The sequence below is a fragment of the Macrobrachium nipponense genome, chromosome 30 (genome assembly GCF_015104395.2).
Source record: "Macrobrachium nipponense isolate FS-2020 chromosome 30, ASM1510439v2, whole genome shotgun sequence".
Classification (NCBI taxonomy): Eukaryota; Metazoa; Arthropoda; class Malacostraca; order Decapoda; family Palaemonidae; genus Macrobrachium; species Macrobrachium nipponense.
The window spans coordinates 34,152,687-34,173,423 of NC_087218.1; the positions used below are offsets into that span (position 1 = coordinate 34,152,687).

The 20,737-nt window shown below is 39.6% G+C and overlaps 2 protein-coding genes across 3 annotated transcripts in view; one reads left to right on the forward strand and one right to left on the reverse strand.

Annotated features, from left to right (window-relative positions):
- LOC135202419 (cysteine and histidine-rich domain-containing protein morgana-like) overlaps positions 1–4,700 on the reverse strand; it is a 262,246-nt gene extending 257,546 nt beyond the window's left edge. Inside the window, exon 1 of the mRNA XM_064231811.1 lies at positions 4,667–4,700. The gene's annotated coding sequence lies outside the window, so the exon portion shown is untranslated. The remainder of the gene's footprint in view (positions 1–4,666) is intronic.
- Positions 1–16,591, forward strand: part of LOC135202420 (SPRY domain-containing SOCS box protein 3-like) — a 41,294-nt gene extending 24,703 nt beyond the window's left edge. Inside the window, exons 2-3 of one of the 2 annotated variants that reach the window (XR_010311735.1) lie at positions 9,758–10,319; positions 14,406–16,591. The gene's annotated coding sequence lies outside the window, so the exon portion shown is untranslated. Of the gene's footprint in view, positions 1–9,757; positions 10,652–14,405 lie in introns of those variants that run through there. The other variant, XR_010311734.1, reaches the window with a different exon arrangement.
- The last annotated feature ends 4,146 nt before the right edge of the window (positions 16,592–20,737 follow it).

Genomic DNA, 20,737 nt, shown 5'->3' on the forward strand with positions numbered 1-20,737 from the left:
AAACCTTCCTCTAAACTGAAAATTAACTTCAAACCTTGATCACGGAAGATTGGTCACGGGATGTATAGGAGGGTCCTTTACTATAAGGAATCAACTCAGGTTTTGAATTTGCCAAAGAATATTTGCACATAGCGTTAGATGCATCACTTTACGAGTGAGAGTAAGACTAACTTTAAATTTTTAAACATAATTATTACCAAGATAAAATTACTGGAATGAATACACATCCTCGTCCTAAAATTCGGTATCTACGAAAAAAATTAATAACAATCACTGAAGAAATCTTATTTAAGTTTGAATTTACAATGAAAGCCAGTGCAAAAAAAAAAAAAAAAAAAACCGCTATGGACATCCAGTCTATGATTTTAACTGATTTAACTAACTTACAACATCACAGAAGCGCACAAAATGTCCAACTGACGATTTAAAGCATATATTTCTCTTCCTTCTTTACATTTTCGGGAATAGTCAGAAAGAAATTTTATATACGAACAAAATTTTGTCCAAGTGACAACTAGTCTGTGAAACATTTCATTTTATAAAGCTCTAGTCTAAGTTACCTGCCCAGTTGGAAATTCAGTGGAAAAAATACTATTGACTTTTGTCGATGGTTGTGAAAACGTCAAATAATTTATCGATCATTCTTTCAGAGCCCGGGAAATGACATGACCCTTTGTGACCTTTGACCAGATGTAGTTATGAAAAGGCGGTTTCAAATGAAACAACAGTATTAGTACTGACAGGGGAAATTTAAACACTCGTGTTCAAAACTTTATCTATACTTATTGCAATTTGTGTGCAAGGCTTATACAATCAATTCCGTTCACTCATACAAAACCATGCCTCCATTATGCAATTCTACTTGTTCTTACTTTGCATAAATGAAAACTGATGAATATGCTGAGCTTTACCGTAAATCAATTGGAAGCAGGTTGTATATGAGGGTATTTACCGCATGGTTAAATATAGGCCTAATATTTCTGAGGTCATGTACGTTACATGAACGAATGCTAGGTAATCAATAAGCCTAATTCTTTAGAAACTATACAATTTTCAATAATTATCAATATTCTGCCTTCATATTATAATTTTCAATTTGATTAAATACCGACCAGTAGATCACATTCAAAATAACCTTATTGAGAGATCACTTGGTGTTGAAATCAATCAGTTTTGGATATTTTTGCTGTTCAGTACTATTACAGTGTTTGACCTAGTTGCCACTAAATGAATTAATTGGCCACTGTGATTCTTCGTATCACTATGAAATGTTTAACATATTTCTAGAGTAACCTTCATATAAAACATGATAATCAACCACCAACCAGAGCATTATTTCCAAATTATTCAGTATATGTGCATGGTGAATAAAGTCAGCAAACGAATCATAGCCACACAAACGCACCCTGCTCCCCCAACATCCAAAGAATAATAATATCTTCCCAAACATTTGAATGGCATGAAGAAATTTACATATCATCTGAGCGCTTCTTACATGCAGCTACTCTCTCCATAAGATGAATAAAAATAACCACTATCAGATGAAGTCATTCACATATAACTGGGGCTAAGCTGCCTGCGTTTTTTTTCTTTTTTCAACCGGCATTAATTAAAATTCTAAAGCATGGGAGCATTACAAGAAGGATCGCCACATCGTGTTAGTTGAGAACGTTACTTTATTTGTGTTTCCTGTTAATATAATTCTCTCTCTTACCCTCCCGCCAAACCCCGACACGGTTAGGTAATCGTACAAACAGTGAATGGTTAGAACCAGAAAATATTTACGTTCGTAGTAAAATCATTTATTTACTTTTTGCATTATATTTCTTGCCTCTTTGTGTTACTATAAAGTGATTGGTCTTCTACTGATAGGGAAATAGGTGATATTTCAATTATAGAGTTAAGTCAAAAGAGCTTTAATTTGTATATTTACAGTTACTGTAGAGCCTAAATGTACAGTGATGCTCAAATCTCTTGCGACATGATTCTTTTTGTATAGCTCAGATCCTCAGACTCAAGTGAAGTTGCTATGTAGTGTTAAACTTTTTTTTAATGTCATATAAGCCGAAAAGTTTGCGAATTCACAGCTAGCACTATTTTCCTTATGCTTATGTAAATATGATCACTTTTATGCATTGGTATAATTCATAATCTGTGTGATATGAATTTATTTATTTATTTATTTATTTATTTATTTATTTATTTATTTATTTATTTATTTATTTTACACTGCTTAGTTCAAAATACGATGTGATAAGGTTAGCGGTGCCGTCAGTGACTATATGCTTAGTATGCTCCTTGGGCTGGTCAACGTAACTACCTCTGCAGCATTATAACAGTTGACCTAATAAGCTCAACAGACATCATAACAATATTTTCAAAATAAGAATATGAATTAAAAGTTTTCTTTAAATGTTGAAGTTTTAGGCTGTGTTCAAGCCCTCTGAGATGTAATCTCTGTTAATAATGAATTTATTTGTAGAGATTATATACCTGTTCTTTGAGGAATAAAAGATGATGATTTTGATTATATGGAGAAGTTGGCTATTAATCGCAATATCATAAGTATTAATATCAAGGTGTATGGAACACTTTTTTTAACTGGCTTAAAATATTTTCTTAAAAGTTCTTCTGTTTGCTTTTTGTGTATAATTCATTCTTTCATAAGGTAACTTGAGGTGCAAGAATGTGTAGATAACCTCATTGGCTTTCTGGCCAGAAATTGTTAATAGAGAGATTTGAATGCTTAGTGTAAAGTAAAGAAATCTAAAACACCTAGGCCTAAGAACAAAATCTTGGCTTTATCAAAAGAATAATTGCATAGGCGAATATTTGCTAGTATGCCATCATTTTTTAAGTATTCTAACAAATAATTTTGTATAAAAATCCAAATATTCCTCTAACAAATATAAAATAAATGTGTTCAGCATAATTTAATTGTTGCTACTCATAGTAGACCTATGTTACACCTGATGGTTGCGTAGCACAAGCTCCCCTCACATGTTGATATTAGTGGGCGCATTCTACTTTTGTATATACAGTTTACATTTTTTCAGCATTGAGGTCTAAAAGCGATCAAATAAGAATATTTCAAATTTTACACTTGCTTTGGAAGCAACATTAATGTTCTGACAATTTTTTTCGTTTGTTTATTAAACATTTGAACTGAGGTTTGATGACAACTTCATTTTGGTCAAATGCATCAGTGATGTGTGAACGAAAGTTTGGAAAATGTTTTTTTTTTTTTTCGATTTGGCTACATGTGGCATTTTTTTAGTTTTGAAATATATGACATATTTCACTATTATGAAACATTTTATGGCCTTATTGTATGCAATAATCTTATTTTTGTATTGAAATAACAGATAGATATGAAGTATGTTAGGTTGCCACAGTTAGTGAATTTTAAAGGGTATCCAACACCATACTAACCACGCCACTGAGGCACAGTCATGTAGCATAAGTTCTGAGCATAGCTGTACTTTCAGCCACGGTGGATTTGTACGGAAAACTAACGCTTGCAAAGCAAATTTTGCAAGTTTTTTTTTATCTCCGTTTTCGTTATATATGATGGAATTTCGTTCTTTCCCTCGTAATGGCAATGAAAGCTTGATAAAAAATTTATCATTCTATGGATGATTCACTAATTATTCGCTTCTTTTCTAGAGTCCGTAACGTCATAGACCTAGCTACTGTCCGCCCATCTGATTTGCTGTTTTCTTTTTTTCATTCTAAAAGAAAGAAAATGGTCATTTTTAGTAGTACAAGCATAGTCGTTTTAGTACAAGCATTACAAATCACTTAAACATCGTACTATTTTGGGCGTCTTTTCCGTTCAAATAGGCGATATGATACGACCAGTTTTCTAACGACAGAAACAATGTGTTATCTTATACGGTAGAGGCGTTAGTATGTTAAACTTGATTCGGTGTTTCAAGTGCTGATAGTTCAGTGCCACAGCTGTGAAACTGAAATGAATATTTAGGTAGGTAGCACAACCTGAACATCATGTGAAATGCGTATATCTGTGTCATCGTTTTACTCCGATTTTAAATTGTGCGCGTGAAAAGTTTTGTAAACATTGACCGCATTTTTTGTTCGTTGTGTCTTGTATCAAATAATATGTCACGTCGCAAGGGAACCGATATATTTGTGATCAATATATTTGTAATGGTTTGTATTTTTAAAAAATGGTCTGCATTGTCATTATTGTTACTATTATTTTCATACAAATTTTGTTAGTTTTACGTGGAGTTTTATTGACCTTTCTTTGCTCGCGTTGAAATCACTTGAGAATGAATGTCAGATTACTGGAGAGAACGGTTCGCAGTAACAACACATCACGCCACAATGGAGGAATTTGTTGTTCGAAGCCGGAAATGAAACTTAATTAACAGCTCTGTTGAGGGCAGGATTCACGATATAGGTTGGTCATAGGCGGAGAATAGAAGAAACTGACTAGAAATGAAGTAAAAAAAAATCTTAATAGTTTTCCTTCCATAAATTATTTACAGCTTGCTAAATTGTGCCCCATTCCTTCTGAACCTTACGGATGGTTCAGCGGAATAATATTCACATTACTTTGTGTAACTAAACGAAAAGGCTACCAAATACTGGAAAGATTTAACGATGAAAGAAAGTTCAAGTGGAGGCAGCTGGCAGTTACCTGTTGTATTTCTAAGGCCGAGTATTCACGCCCAGGTTTAAGTCCACCCACGACCGTTCGACGGATGAACGTCCACACGTAAAGCCTGCCACTAGCGTCCAGTTACGAACTTACGATGCTCTGGCTGTAATTAACTTGCTGGCATCATAAAAAAACATCATAAACGTCAAGTAAGACGTCCAGTGTAAGAGTGGTTGATAAAAATTAATTAAATAGCTACTCTATGTGAATTTGTTAAGAGTTTAATTTAGCCCCAAGGACTTTCAGTGTTTACTGAATATTTAACGACCGAAGGAAGAGTTCCATGGAAAGATAATTAAGTTTGTAATCGTTTGCTTTTGTTTCAAAGTTGAAACATTGAAGCCTAAAAATTTTTCCATTTCATTAAAAGGGTTAATACTGATTTGTGTCTGTGTAAAGATTGGCTTTCTAATGACGCATTACAACGAATGAAAATCCATAGTTTACTACTGTCTGTCTGTTTCATTAGTGTGTTGATTAGTCTAATTTCATTTCAAAGCGAACTTCGTGAGATGAAAGCAATGAGAAAACATACATAGTCCAATATTGTTTGATTTTGTTTCGTCAGAAAATCGAATATTATTTTGTTCCCATTTTAAAACTAAATACAAACATGATGCATAATCATTAATAGGCGCATACAGGGCTACTCTTGTTCTACATTGTCACAATGATATTTATTCCCATTGAAAACCTGTCTTGTATATAAGGTTTATAACCACAAATAAACACAGGCTTAATCTGTTACGACAGCCTTGGATTTTACTTGCCAGAGCAAAGTGTTATTCATATAGAAGGTTTCAACATTCAAGAATGATGCAGCCACTTTCGGCCTTCATTGACACTATTATTTTTCCCGTGGAAAGATGGCAAAATTATAAATATATATTATACTGACTTCCATATCAATTATTAAAAACAAGTAAATTCAATATAATATCACCAATTTAGGTATAAATACTTTAAGATTGAATAAAAACCCGTCTCAATTTCTTAATCAGAGCATGTAATCTGTCCGCGGACGGACAGCGAACTGAGCCAAAAAAAAGATACCTCCTCCACATAAATGTTGCAATGCGCATGCGCAGCCGTTTGGCCTGAGGTTCATCGATTGAGATGAGCTATTTACCCAGGCTGCCTGTGTAGGCCTGGAAAACTGTGCAGGTTGTCCACACTAACGTTCAGTTATAACTACACAGTCCAACTATGTACTTATAACTGCGCAGGCATAACTGAACGTTAGTGACATGCTTAAAGAATAAAACTGTCAGTCGAATCTCGCTTAGCCTTCATCGTGTCAGCTCTAATGGCAGCGATGGAAACTCCACTGGGCGATAATGAGTCGGAGCTACTTAGACTAGCTGTTGCTATGGCAATTCGCTTCAAAATAGGAAAGAAGCAAAAAAGTGTATGGTCTAAATATTGCCTATTAGAAAGAGATGTCTATTTTCATACTATTAATGAATAAGGCTAAATTAAACCTGGGGGTCAGTTATTTATGAAATGGACCTTGAAGCCTACTTTCACTTGCAACACCTTACATAAAAGGCAGGGCACTGGCTTAGACCTATTCCATATTATATTTATCAAATGGAAATAGTTTTTATTTATATGAATTTTGACTCACAACGGTCTACAGATAACGCTGCAGGTCCTAACAATGAAATTAATTAGGCCCATACATAGTTGATTCATATTCTGGTCCGAGCAGCTGAGATCCTTCCCAATCGAAATCCAGTGGCGAAGTGTCATAAAATCGTTGGTTACCCATCCACACATGCAATGACCTGTCAGTCAGTCGAAAGGACTTTGGATAATTCCATCAGTTCATCAGTTCTGGTGAGTGGACTGACTCTGCCCACAAGCTGTCATCCACACGTACATTTTAACAAGTTTGCTGAACTGACAAGGAGACTGACAGGTAAACCTGTGCGTGAGTACCTGGCCTAAGTTACTGATATTTATCTTTTTTAAAACTTTTTTTCCCTATTCGGACACTTTAGCCTGGTATTCACCCCAGCAGTCTCTATTCCTGCATTATAGTGTTGCCACGACGAAGGCTGGGCGAGAAATAAGGGCAAAGGCCTTGAGTTGTCTGTCCGACTGACAGTTCTACTCTTTACAAGTGGACGCTCGTCCATCGAATGGTCGTGGGTGGACTGACAGGTAAACCTGAGAGTGAATACCTGGCCTTACAATTGCCAATCAGTTGACAACATATTTTTATTTGGCTTCTTCATGAGAATGTTGGCCTCTTATGTATGGGAATGATAAATATTGCCAACAATAATTATGACGCATCACCCAACAATTGTGACAACATTTGTATTAGCACAATTCTTTTGGAGTGAGCACTTTACAAAATAACTTTCCTTGGCATGACCTCTCAGAAAAGAATGTCTGCATGTGATAAATATAAGGTACCATAAAAATAGATGTAAATATGAGGGTACAGCATGTTACCATCAATGTCTTGAAAACTGTTAAGGGGATCATTAACTAGCACAAGGCACCGAAATGCAGGATTTGAGACAGCACATTAGCAGAGAGAGCAAATGGTACTTCTGTCAACCAATTCCCAGTCTCTCAAATCTCCCTTCTTGGGTACTCTAACAATAATCCCTTTCTTTTTCCATTCAACAGGCGTGACTTCATCTCACCACATATGATTGAATAATTCATTAAACACAATGGGTGTTTGAATCTCATCAGCCTTCAGCATTTCAGGTGCAATACCATCCATTCCTGGTGACTTATAGTTTTTCAGTTGTTTGATTGCCAAAACGACCTCTGCCAGTCTAATGTCACTTACATCTATAAGAAGATCATCGTCGGCCTCAATGATGTCTCCTTTGTTTGGTGGGGTTAGCCTATTTAGTGTCTCTTCAAAATGTTCTTTCTTTCTAGCTCTAATTTCAGATTCCTTAGTTAGAAGATTTCCATTTTTATTTCTGACAGGTAACTCACCTCCTTTCCTCTTCTTTCCAGCGATTTCTCGAATACCCTCATATGCAAATCTTATACTTCTTCCATCTCCTCTATTTAGATTATGTTCTGCCTTATCTGCAGCAGAATCTATGAACCTTCTTTTGTCTCTTCTACAGCATCTCTTACTTCACTATCAATGCTCATATATTCATTTCGTAATAAGGTCAGATGTGGGCTGTTTTCCTTTAATGATCCAAAGTTAAGTTTTGACATTCTTCTTTTCTCTATCAGTTTCCATGTTTCACAACTCATCCATTTCTTTCGTCTTGTTCCACTTCCCTGTCCGATTGTGATGTTGGCAGATTCCTGAAAGATTTCTTCAACTTTTTTGCAATGATTATTCACATCCATCTCGACTTCTTCATCAGGTAGCATCTCTAAGACTGTAAATCTGTTCCTGCACTCTATAACGTAATCATCCTTTTCACTACTTTGTTGTCGTAGCTTTTCAATGTCATATCTGGGAGGTAGGTTTATATTAGCTTTCCTGGTCTTCAACTTGTGTCTAAGTGTTGAGACAACAAGTTTGTGGTCGCTTCCTATATCAGCTCCCCGTCGAGATCTGACATCCAGTAGTGAGTTTTTACATTTTCTATTTATTGCTAAATGGTCTATTTGGTTGTGGTATTTTCCACAGGGAGATGTCCAAGTATGCTTGTGTATATCTCTGTGTTCAAACAGTGTGCTGCCTATTTTCAATTCATTGGCTAAACAAAAACTGGCAAATTGAACACTATTATTGTACATCTCCACTACACCATGGACACCCATGCATTCCCTAAAACCATCATTATCATTATCTAGTCTTGCATTCATGTCCCCCATACAAAGAAGAATATAACTTTTTGGCACCTTGCTAATCACCTCCTGTAATTTACCGTAAAAGCTGTTCTTTTGATTGGTATCTGCTTCATCAGTAGGGGCATAGCATACTATAATTGTCATACTTCCATGACTAGATTTCAGCCTTGCATACATAATTCTTTCATCCACTTGGCTAGCTCGTTTGCTCAAAAGCAATCCTACTCCTTGATAGTGAGTGCCATCCTCTCTCCCAGAATGTAGCAACAACTTTCCTCCATCTAAAGCTCTCTTTTTCTAATCCAGTCAGTCTTGTTTCAGTGAGTGCACACATATCCAGGCTATATTTTACAAAAAAAAACTGTCAAAAACTCTCTAATTTCCCATCCTGGTTCAGTGTTTGGACATTCCAATTTCTAATGTTAAGCTTACTCTTCCGATTTATAAACTTATTCACTATCCATGAAGTTCTTCGCACCCTTCCCCTACTTAAGGGCTGCATGGGACTAAGGCCATTTTTACCATCTGTGAGCTCATTGAAGTTTCATAAGCAGATTTCTTGAGCTTTTTTCATTGAATTCGTTGCTGGTGATTCACAACAACCTTCTTGTTGATCTACTCCCAAGAAAGTGGAGTTTCACCAGTGAGGGGAATACAAATATGCTATCCCAACACCTATCCACACTTACTTAGCCCATCAGCCAAGATGGTTTCGGGGTGTGGCCGCTGTTGCTTAAGCAGCTTCTTGGAGCCACAAGTGAGAGTTGAGTGTTTAGTGATGATCAGAAGTACAAAGCGGCTGCTTCATACTCAAGAAAGCCAGTACAACTCTCAAGATGTCACAGTGCTCCGTGAATTGAAGGAGGAGGTGGCCATGACTCCACCAGCCAAACTCTTAAATATCATGGGGAGTAATATAGATTTAGTTTTTTTGTTAGGAGTAATGAAGTGTGTGTTGTGGTTCATTCATAGAATAGTGAATCCACTTTTGAAACTTGCGTATTTAGAGTAAAGGTATCACTTGCCCACAGTATTTAATCACTTAGAGAAATGGGGTCAAGGTACCCAGTTACATAAGCAACTTCATTAATCAGCTAGGATTAATTATGATTAACCATGTGGTTTATACTACGTAGAAATAGATTAGGAAATGCATTAGGATGTAAGGATCAGTTGCTATTATTGCCCTCAAAGGGAACATTAATTCAAACTTCCCTAAAACATTTACATGTAACTCATATGCATTTTGGCATAAACATGCTAATGGTCATTTTCCACCAGGAATGTCAGTGCCTGGGATTGTTGGGTGCAGCCGAGTGAGTATGGGTTCCTGTAGAGTGTGTGTCATTCAAGCCCCTTCTGAGATGACAACCACCTCCCCCCACCGGACTGTCTGAACCAGAATGTCGCACCCATTCACCAACATCAGGATCGATCACGCTGGTCCTATTCATGTGGAAGGAGGGATAGGATATCTGTTGATAATCACTTGTGTCGTGAAAAAATAAGTGCAAATATTTTTCCATGACTTATTCCCGTATGTCCACATATGCCAAAAACACCATGTATACGTCAGTTGGTAACAAGAACGAGATGGTTCTTAAGTCACATTGCCTTTTCATTGTTTCGTAACTTTTACTCCATGTGGAATACACTCATACCAGTTGTGTTGCATTAATTTCAACTTGCATAAAGGAAATAAGTTCTTACTGTAAAATTTAATTTGACCAAAATTGACTTGCCCAAGAGGATATAAATAAGCTCCGTCCACCTCAATCGCCCTTCTATCTAGAGATCACAACCCAACAGATCGGGCCGAGGGGGGAGCTCCTGTTTGATACAAGTGAGTTGTATTTCCATGAGGGAGTTGTGAGTGACGTTGGGTGACTTAATGTGAAGTAAGTAATCTGTCTTGATTCTTGCCATCATTGCCCTTAGTGTATAGTACAACATTTGCCGTGACCGTGCAGTGACCTAGGATCACGATTAAGAACTTGTTTAAGAGAAACTAACACGATTTTGTGAGTTTTGTCGAGAATCTCGGGACCACGTGTCCATGATTATCTTTGTTTTAGAGTAATGGTAGTATAACCCAATTATGTTTGCTGCTTGCTGTATAAATTTGTAAATATGAACCCTAGTACTCTATTTTTAGAATAAAATTTGTAAAACTCATGTTTCTAATAAAGCTGTCCTTGTGTACGGGCAGGAGCCTATCCCCTAATGTAGGACTATCAGCCTCCTTCCATCAGGCACGAGCTGGTAAGTGTGTCGCTATACTATTTGTGACATTTTTCGTCCTTTTGGATAGTTCAAAGGATCCAGTCCCTGAGCAACAGTAGCTTGATTGTGATATTCAACGTACTACTTCTAGGTCACTCACGGCTGCCCTACAACCTCCCGTGAAAAGAAGGGAGTGGAAGTAAAAAAGCTACTGTAGGCTAGGTGCTCTGAGACAGAGCCTAGTTCGTTTTGTTGCCCACGTTAGAGGCTATTATGAAGCAAAAGCTTCTGCAAGGCTTAGTTGTTTTGACCCTCATGAGTGAGGCATATTTTCTTAGACTGATCCGTGGCGAGGGGGCCAGACAGACAGGTCTGGAGAACTACTAGATGGTTCAGCTGTAAATTGTGGTAATTTAAAGTAAAGAAAGAGCCGTCATTGCCTCTCTCCCTTGCTAGTAAGGAAATCATCTTTTCCGTAACGTAATTTATCAGTAACTCCCCTTGTAGTTAAAATGGTGGCCGCAATTGAGACAGAGTGACTCCATTGTAGTCCTCTTGACCGCCACGCTCAGTCGGGACTAAAGGAATCCCCTTAATTCATTAAATGAAAAAGTGTATCAAAATTTGCTAAACCGAATTCAAGCTGACAAACAGCAGCTAAGGTCTCTATCTCTCTCACAGTCAAATTGAAGCCCTCCATTGAAAATAAAGTAGTGAAATCATTAGCAGACATATTAGCACTTTGGCTGGCATATCGCAGCCAAAAACCCGTCTGCCACGATTGAAAGAACTCCCACTACGAGTTTGTCACTTTTAAAGAACTGTTTAATGCATATGTTCATCAATGTACTAATTTTGATGATGTAGCGAAATTTACATACCTGTTGGGTTCTCTAGATGGCGAGCCGTTCAAGGTAATTCAGGCCTTGAGTGTAACTGCTGCTAATTATAGCATAGCCCTAGATTTGTTATATAAACACTACGGGAATCAGCATCAAATGCCAGCTATTTTGCATCGGCGATGGCCAACATTTTTTTACCCAGATGTAACCATATCAAACTTAAAAACTTTCGTATCGAACTCACTATTTTCATTGAACAGATCAAATGCCTCAGTGGATCCTCATTGGATCAAGGTATACTATTGAACATTATCAATCAAAAACTATCTCAGGGTCAAGTTTATCAGAAAGTAGTAGAGTATCTTTGTAAGTGCGACTTTTCCTTAGATGAACTGTTCAAGGCATAGATTTCTTTATCTGAAGCTTGGAAGACGATTCCTTGCAGAGAGGAGAAGACTTGTCGCCGACAGCACGTAAAAAGAGGTTGGAAACCAATGTACAGTGTACGACTTTGTGTCCATTCTGTAATGGTAACCACACTGCCTTCAATTGTTCTAGACATTCAATTGTAGCGGCTAAGACAATTAACACTAACTAAAACGTGCTTTAAGTGTTTTGCCACCAGTCATGGCAGCAAACAATGTAGTAGTAAAAGGAATTGTAAGTTGTGTGATGGGCGCCATCACAGCTTAATTTGTGAATGAGACAACCACCAACCCAGGTCCATTGCACCTTCTACCAACTGTTCAAATTATCAATCCTCCTCTAAACCTTCTCATGTAGTTTTGCAACCCGTGAAAAACCACGGAGCTAACCGTAACTTAAATCGGAAAGTTCAGCCAAAATAATAATGAAAAGCCATGCGTAACCGCTAAAATGGTCAAGGATGAGCCTTCGACCGAACTGCTAGCTGCTTTGTTATTGATAGCTACCACCATTGTATACGCTCATGATCAACCTTTTCGTACACGAGTGTTCCTAGACACGGGTAGTCAACACAGCTTTATCTCTAGTTGGTTAGCAAAAAAGTTGCAACTTCCAGTAATCAAATGTGTATCTTTGAACATTGCCCCTTTTGGTTCTCAGATTGTGCATGGAAATTTTGATGTTGCATAGAGTCGCATACACGTAGGTCCAAGAGTAATTCAAACTAAACTTGTTGTTCACGACAACGTTAACACACCTATCCATAATGTTGTTCTTTGTAATATAAAGAGTCATTTGCAGAACAAGGGATGTACGATGGCTGATGAAATTGAGGGAGATCTACTTAGAAATGTCAATACTCTCACTGGGGCTGATTATTTCAGTCTATTTATTCTGGGGAAGGATAAGATAGATGGAGTGAGCCTGTTCGTCACTCATAACGACGTAACACCATATGGGCGAGTCCCTTAGTGTTCTGTTGTGTGCACTTTGAGAGCATGCCATATTAACAAATAAATTGATGTTGATATTTGGTGGAAATTAGACACCACTGGATTTGCACTGCACGAACAATTCACCACTTCTGAGCATGTAGCCATGAGTAAGGTCCAGAGTAGTATTGTCAATACTGAACAGGGCTATCAAGTTAGCCTACCATTCCACAGATCTGAATGCCCTGATAACAATTATTGTAAGGCTCTCACACAACTGAACGTGCTTGAAAAACAATTCCTTAAAGATCCCAGTTACTACAACAATTACGAAAACATCCTTCAGATGTATTTATCAGCGGGATTCATTCATGAAGTTACATATCCCAAAATTGAGGGGTATTATTTGCATCACTTTGGTGTGAAAAAGCAGTCTCACGACACCCTTGTGTATTGTCTTTAACGCATCGTCAAAGGTAAAAGGGGAACTTTCGCTCATCAACTCCTTATACTCTGGTCCCAATTTAGTAGAACTCTTGTACGATTTGCTCATTAAATTCCACCAAAACCCACATGCCTTAGTCTCTGATACATCGAAAGCCTTTCATAGAGTACTGTTACATCCAAATGACGCGAAATATGCTCATTTCTTGTGGCCACGTACGCCTGTTTGGAATCACCAGCAGTCCATACACATTGCAACAAGTACTCAGAACCCATCTCCAAGAAAGGGGGAGGGAAGATCGTGAAATCCTTCTGTGGCCAACTATTTACAAAAGTATGAAAGTCTAGCTCAAATGGAAAGTGATTATAGCGAAGTCAAATCCGTACCGGACAAAGCTCACATTAACAGGGTGGGCTATTAGCAGTGAGCTGTTTGACCAGCAAATAGATTCCCAGGAACCGCAAAAAGTTACCATGCTAGGGATGGTGTGGGATAGAAGTGAGGATGGCCTAAGTTTGAAGCCTTGTAAGGAAATGGGAAGGGATCTAGATAATTTCAGACTCACTAAACGTAAGTTGTTATCCCCACTAGTAGCAAACTTTGACCCCTTAGGGCTAGTCAGTCCCATTTTCGTTAAGGGAAAATTTCTCCTTCAGGAATTATGGGAAGCTGGGGTGGGCTGGGACGACGTGCTGTCCAAAGAACATCAGTTAGAAGCTAGTAAAGTTCTCGAAGAGTTTAATAATGTTTACACGTTCAAGTTCAAAAGAGGGATTATTCTAGAAAGCACTGAATTGCATCTATTTACCGATGCCTCCAGTAAGGCTTATGGCACTGTAGCCTATGTTAGACAGGGAGTAGAACAGGTAGATAGATATCTTGATATCTAAGATGAGGGTTACGCCCAGAAGGCAAGCCAAGCTGACGATTCCTAAGCTAGAACTTTTAGCTTTGTTGCTAGGGTTTAGATTAGGAAAACATTTGCTCAGGTTGCTAAATATTTCAACTATTGCAGTCTAGACTGATAGCACAGGATAATGAAGATTATTTCCATCCAACAGGAGTGTGGCATCGAACTACGATACATCTCCACCAAACAGAACCCAGCTGACATCCTGACCCATGGCTCTACCTTGAATGAACTGAAACTGAATCGTTTGTGGCAAGAAGGACCTGCCTTTCTACGACATGAGGGGATTGCTGAGCTGTATGCCGAGGAAGGAGAAACTCCCATCTGACAACAAGTTGTAATTATAGCTCCCCTGAGAGAGCTCAGGGAAGAAGGAACACTGACTCCACCAACAGAACTGGGAGTTACAGGGGAGTGGTGTTAATTTTGTCCAACTAATGAAAGTTATGCAGCTAGTCCTGAAATATGGGAACTGCCCGGCAAAATTATTTTGCAAATTTTTATACTTAGAACAAAGACACCACCTTCCTAAAGTGTGTATGTTGTTGTTGAAGATTAAGCTGGCTTTATGCCAGCACGGGCTCTTGCTCAAGAGCAGCCCGTAGATTAGAAAGTGGATTGCGAGTGCCACCTACATGGATAATTTTGTCAAACAACTTAGCTTAGTACTCAAAATATACTCAAAATCGATTGATTAATGCTAGTGATAGTAAAAACGAATTAATGTTGCTGCCTTTAAAAGGGCTATTAGTCTCCTTGACCCTTAAACACCTTCATATCACTTACATGCAATGTGGGGTCAATACTTTAATGACTTTCTTTCGACAGGATTGTTGGAGCCTGGGGTTGAGGGTTATAGCCAAGAGAGTAGTTGGGAGGAGCAGAGCATGTATCGTGGCCTTCAAGCCTCTTCTACAACAACCACCACCTCCACCCCTCCGGACTGACTGAGCAATCATGACCCGTCCCTTTGACAAGGTCGGCATAGACCACACTGGCCCTATCCAAGTAATGGTGGAGTGGGGCACACTCTGATCATCACCAGTTTGGTCAGCCATTCAGTATACCTGGACTACTGTAGCAGGCTGGACGCCGACACCTTCGTGTTGCCACTGAGATTTGCTGCCACCCATGGCGCCCCCACCACTGTGTACAGTGACAATGCAATGACCTCCCATGCAGCAAGTACCTTTCTAAAGGAAGTGTACGATGAGGACATCACTCGGCAGTTCCTGCATAGGACCAGAACAAAGTGGATCTTCGAGACTCCCAGATCTCTGGAAAGGGGGATTTTTTGAAAGGTTGATTGGGGTAGTCAAGAGGATGCTGGCTACCACCATTCGATGTAATGTCTTCCATGAAGAACAGCTTCGAACCCTCATTAAGGAGGCTGAGGCTGTTGTTAACAACCACCCCTTGATGTACACCAGGGACATGCATGAGGAAGAAGCCCTCCCCCATCGTACCTCATCCATGGAGATGTAGTCCATCTGCTCTCGCCTGTGGTCCCGGATGAGGACATGCACCAGATGTTGACCACTAGGCAACTGTGTCAGCAATACTTCAGACTAACCGAGACCCTCAATAATTTCAAATGTTACCGGAGGGAAGGTTACCTGAAGTCACTACAGGAATGACACGACCTATGAGAGGCTCCCCTGACTGCACTGCATGAAGGCGACATCGTGTTGATCAAGGCTGATCAACAGAAGAGCAGTCAATGTCCCCTCAGTAAGATCATCGAAGTATACCCTGACAGCAGGGGGATCATCAGGTCACTGAAAGTACTCTTTGAAGACTAGGAACACCTGCGAGCAGTCCAACACATCATCCCACTTGAGATCAACGCCCATAATGACAAGCAAGAAGAAGAAGGGAACCAGGACAACGACGGTTATGACGCAGAAGGAAATGGTGGAAGTCAGGCCGAGGATAGTGAAGAAGAGTTGAATCGACAGACTGGGAGACTATATAAGTGATCGTGGAACAGATAGTGATAGGGATGAAGAGAATGAGACAGTGAATGAAGTTGAGATCTGATTAAAAAGGAAATCTGCTGTTGAACAGAGAAAAAGAATGTTGGAGTGGGTAAAAGATGATTTAGTGTAGTGTGTTGTTAACAGTTAAGAGGTGAACTATGAAAGAGCGCACGTTGAGAGGAGATTTGAAGATTGTAGGATAAGTATGTATCATGTTACTGATAGCAGTAATACTACGTACTGAACCAAGTGTTGTTATGTCTGTGGTTAGCAACACATTACCTAAGTTGGCGTGAACGCCAGTTGCCCTGTACCCCCCTTAGGATTAAGACGCCTCTATAATAAACCATCAACATGGGATTAGTGCCTCTTACTTATCCTGCCCATGAGTATCCTATATGGCACAGTGACGGAGTATTACCTATGCAGAATGTCAGGATTTCGAAGAAGATCGCTGAAAAGCAAACCTAGATGAAGCAGCATCGGCAATGGTGCAACAGTGGATCTAAATGCATAAGTCCAGGCATTAGGTACAGCCACATGAACAGGTGGGAATAATTCAGCACTAGGCAGGGGGAACAGCAAGCATATTTCCCCCCACAAATTGCATGTATGTGATGTCAGCAGAGGATTTTAGGCGTTGGAAGCAATCTATGGAAGATTGGGTAAGAATCAGCAGGTTTTCCCATGATGAGGCCGTAATGAATATCATGACATGGGCATCGAGAGGGAGGAGGAATCGGTGTTGCCACTGGAAGAAGTGGCGGCAGGAAAACAAATTATCAGAAAAAGAATTAAGATGTGGCAAAATCGAGCCCCTAGGCAAGATTGAAATGTGAGTTTTGCAGGATTGCACACCCAAGAGGCCGTGCCAATTGCCCTTCTAGTGCTGTGGATTGTTTTCACTGCAGAAAAACTGGACAATTTGCCAATTGTTGCTTTGGGAGAAAGAGTCATATGCCTAGTGAGGTGTATTAGATGGTAAGATTGGCACCATTGCTGCGAGCAGAATCGGCAGCGGATGAGAGGCTATGCAGAAAACGATGTCAGTGGATGGTGGGTCTGATCAAGAGGCATTAAGTGTTGGCGCTGCATCTTGCTCGCAACCGACCATGGATGTTACAGTCTTGTGTGTTAAAAGTAATAAAAGTTGCAAATTAGAAGCTGTAGCTGATACCGGGGCTGAGGTATGCATTGCTGGGTCAGTCCAGGCAGGGAGCCTGGAAATTGATGGGAAAAATCTAAATAAAGCAGAAAAGCTACAGCATGCAGCAGGTCTAATGAGTGTAATGGGGTATTGTAAGGTTAATATTAAGTGTGGTAGCATGTCAACAAGTGAGCATATGTATTTTGTCAATGGGGCACATAAGCAAATCATTAGGGTTGGATCCTAATTTCCTGAATCACACAGTTTTCAATATTCATGGGAATGAAGGTTTTAGTTAATGAGAGACCCAATGAGCTGCCATACTCTCTCACAGAGGAGAGTGTCCCCTTATTCAAACAGTGGGGTGGGGCTGCTGGAACGTTTCTCAGGTACAACATTCAATGTGAATAGAAGACCCTTTCCCATTATGAGCGGCAAACCGCACCACATACACCACATACACATGCACGCTTACCACACACCAATTACTGCGTTGAAACATTGGGAGAAAGAGGTCAAGAAGCAGATAGACGAGGATGTTTTAGCAGGTATCTTACAACCTGTGCCTACTGGGGAGGTAACTGAGTGGTGTGCCTACATGGTGGTGGTAGGCAAAAGGGATGGCACTCCGAAAAGGACCGTTGATTTTCAAAAACTCAATGCATGCTGTAAAAGGGAAATGCATCATACATTTGCACCGTTTAAGACTATGGTCGATACACACTGAGGATTCCTTCATGTAGTGTTGGACGAAGAGAGTCGAAAGCTTACAACTTCTATAACCCCTTGGGGGAGGTATCAGTATTGTTGCACACCCATGGGGCACTGTGCTGCCCCGGAAGCATACACCAAAAGATTTGATGATGCAATTGTGGATGTACCGAGGTGATTTAAATGTATTGATGATATATTGTTGCATGATTCTCGCATAGAAGAAGCTTTTTTACATACTTTTGATTTGTTAGCATTTGAGAGAAATGATGCAACTTTGAACCCACATAAATTCTAATTTTACCAGAGGGCCATGAATTTTGTGGGCTATAATGTTGGGTGGAATAAATATCTGTCTTCGGAGGATAAACTGGCTGCTATAAAGACGTTCCCAATGCTTGATCAGCCCACCATATCCGATATTCGGTTGTGGTTTGGGCTGGTCAATCAGTTGGCTCCCTTCGTTGCAATGGCCCTTATCATGGCACCATTTCGGGAATTATTGAAAAAGGGGGCAAGTAAAAAAGTGTACTGGGATAAAATTTTGATGTCTAAATTTCAATATGCTAAAAATAAGTTGTGTAGATTAGTATCTGAGGGTCTGCCTTATTATGATAAGACCAACCATTGTTATGACTGACTGGAGTAAAGAGGGGATGGGCTTAGTTGTATTACAGCAATATTGTTCTTGCATATGTAATGATGTACCTTTTTGTTGTCTGGGGGTTGGAAGCTAGCCCTGTGTGGCAGCAGGCACCTTTCTAAAGAGGCATTGAACTACTCCCCTATTGAGGGAGAGGCGGCGGCTGTGGTCTGGTGTCTGAAAAAAGCTTCTCTTTATGCTGGGCTGCCCTAACCTACTTCTAGTAACAGACCATCGCCCGTTGCTTAAGTTGTTTGGCGATCGGGAGTTGAAAAACATTGGGAATCTTAGACTGTTCCGCTTGAAAGAAACAACTCCTCAGTATAAATTCACAGTCAAGAACGTGGTAGGTAAAATAAATACTGCTGCTGATACCTTGTCCCGGTATCTGAGTCTAAAGGCATCACTGAGCGAAATAGATATGGAGGAAGCAGAAAAGGTATGTGGGATAATGTCTGCAATGATCACATAATTTTGTGATGTGGATAGTGATGTCATAGTAATCGACAGTGAAGATGTTGAGAAAATTGCTAGCAAAGATGTTGATTATCAATTGTTATTGGCCAGAAAGTAGGAATATGGTTGAGCCTGCCTTAAAGTCGTATCTTCAGGTAAGGGAATGGGTAAGCTATATCAATGGACTGGTTACTTACTTATGCTTTTGACGAGGTGCACATATATTTGGTAGTGCCGCAAGCTCTGAGGGAAACTGGCATGTAACCTACATTCAGGCCACCAAGGCGCTACTCAATGTTGCGTAGGGCACGGTAGTCGGTGTATTGGCCTGGGATGGAGGCAGATGTGATGTTTCAGAGGTCTAATGTACGATGAGAATTCGCCATCCCAACAACGGGAACCATACATACCCACCCAACCGCCAGTGTATCCGTTTCAGAAAACCGTAGCAGATTTCTTTCAGTTAGATAATAAATGCTATTTAGCATATGCAGACAGATTAAATAGGTGGCTGGAACTGTCACACTTTGGCAATGGTGTGACTTCATCAAAGATCATCCCTGTATTGCGGAGGTTGTTCTGCCGTTGGGGAACCGCTGAGGAGATATCCACTGATGGGGGAACGAACTTAGCGAGTACTGAGATGTTGGGCTTTTATAAGCAATGGGGTGTGCATTTGCGTATCTCGTCAGCACAATACCTCCGATCAAATAGACGAGCTGAAGCGGCCATGCGCTCTGCTAACCATATGATAAGGGACAATATTAGGAGTGATGGTAGCTTAGACACCTGCCACAGCAAAAGCCATTATGCAATACAGAAATACTCCCCTAAGAGATATAGAAAAGTCCCCAGCGCAATTAACGTTGGGGAGGCAGTTACAGGACTCTATCCCAATGGCGAATGAATTCTTGTTTTTGGATAATCATTGGGTGATGACAATACAAGAGAGAGAAAAGTCTATGGTCAAAACATCGCAGAAAGAGAAGGAATTATATGACCTGCATGCATGGGAGTTGCCATGCCTATGTGTAGGCAACCAAGTCCTCGTACAGGATGTAGTCAGTAAGAAGTGGGATGGATCAGGGGTGGTAATGGAAAAACTCCCATATAGACAGTATTTAATCAAAATAGATGGTACTGGGAGAATGTCGAGGAGAAATCGCCGCCACTTGAAATACATAACAATGAAGAGTTAGTGCCCTACTATAAAACCAGCTGGGAAAGTGCCATGTTCCCAGGACCTGGAAGTAAATGCTGACCACGGCAGCCTCCCACTTCTTGGTAGGCGCAGTTCAAGGCCAACTAAATGCCTAGCTTGAATGAAGGACTATGAAGGTGGAAAACAGATTGCATTCTGTTTGTGGAGCTATTATTGTGTTTTACTTCGATTAACCATTCTTAACTTGATTTTTAAAAAAATTTTCCTGTTCTTATTTGTGATAGCCTTTGTCTTTCTCTCATTTTGACTTTTGAGTATGCCTATGTTTTGCAGTAATGCGTAGCTTAGGGGGAATGAAGGATAAGTATGTATCATGTTACTGATA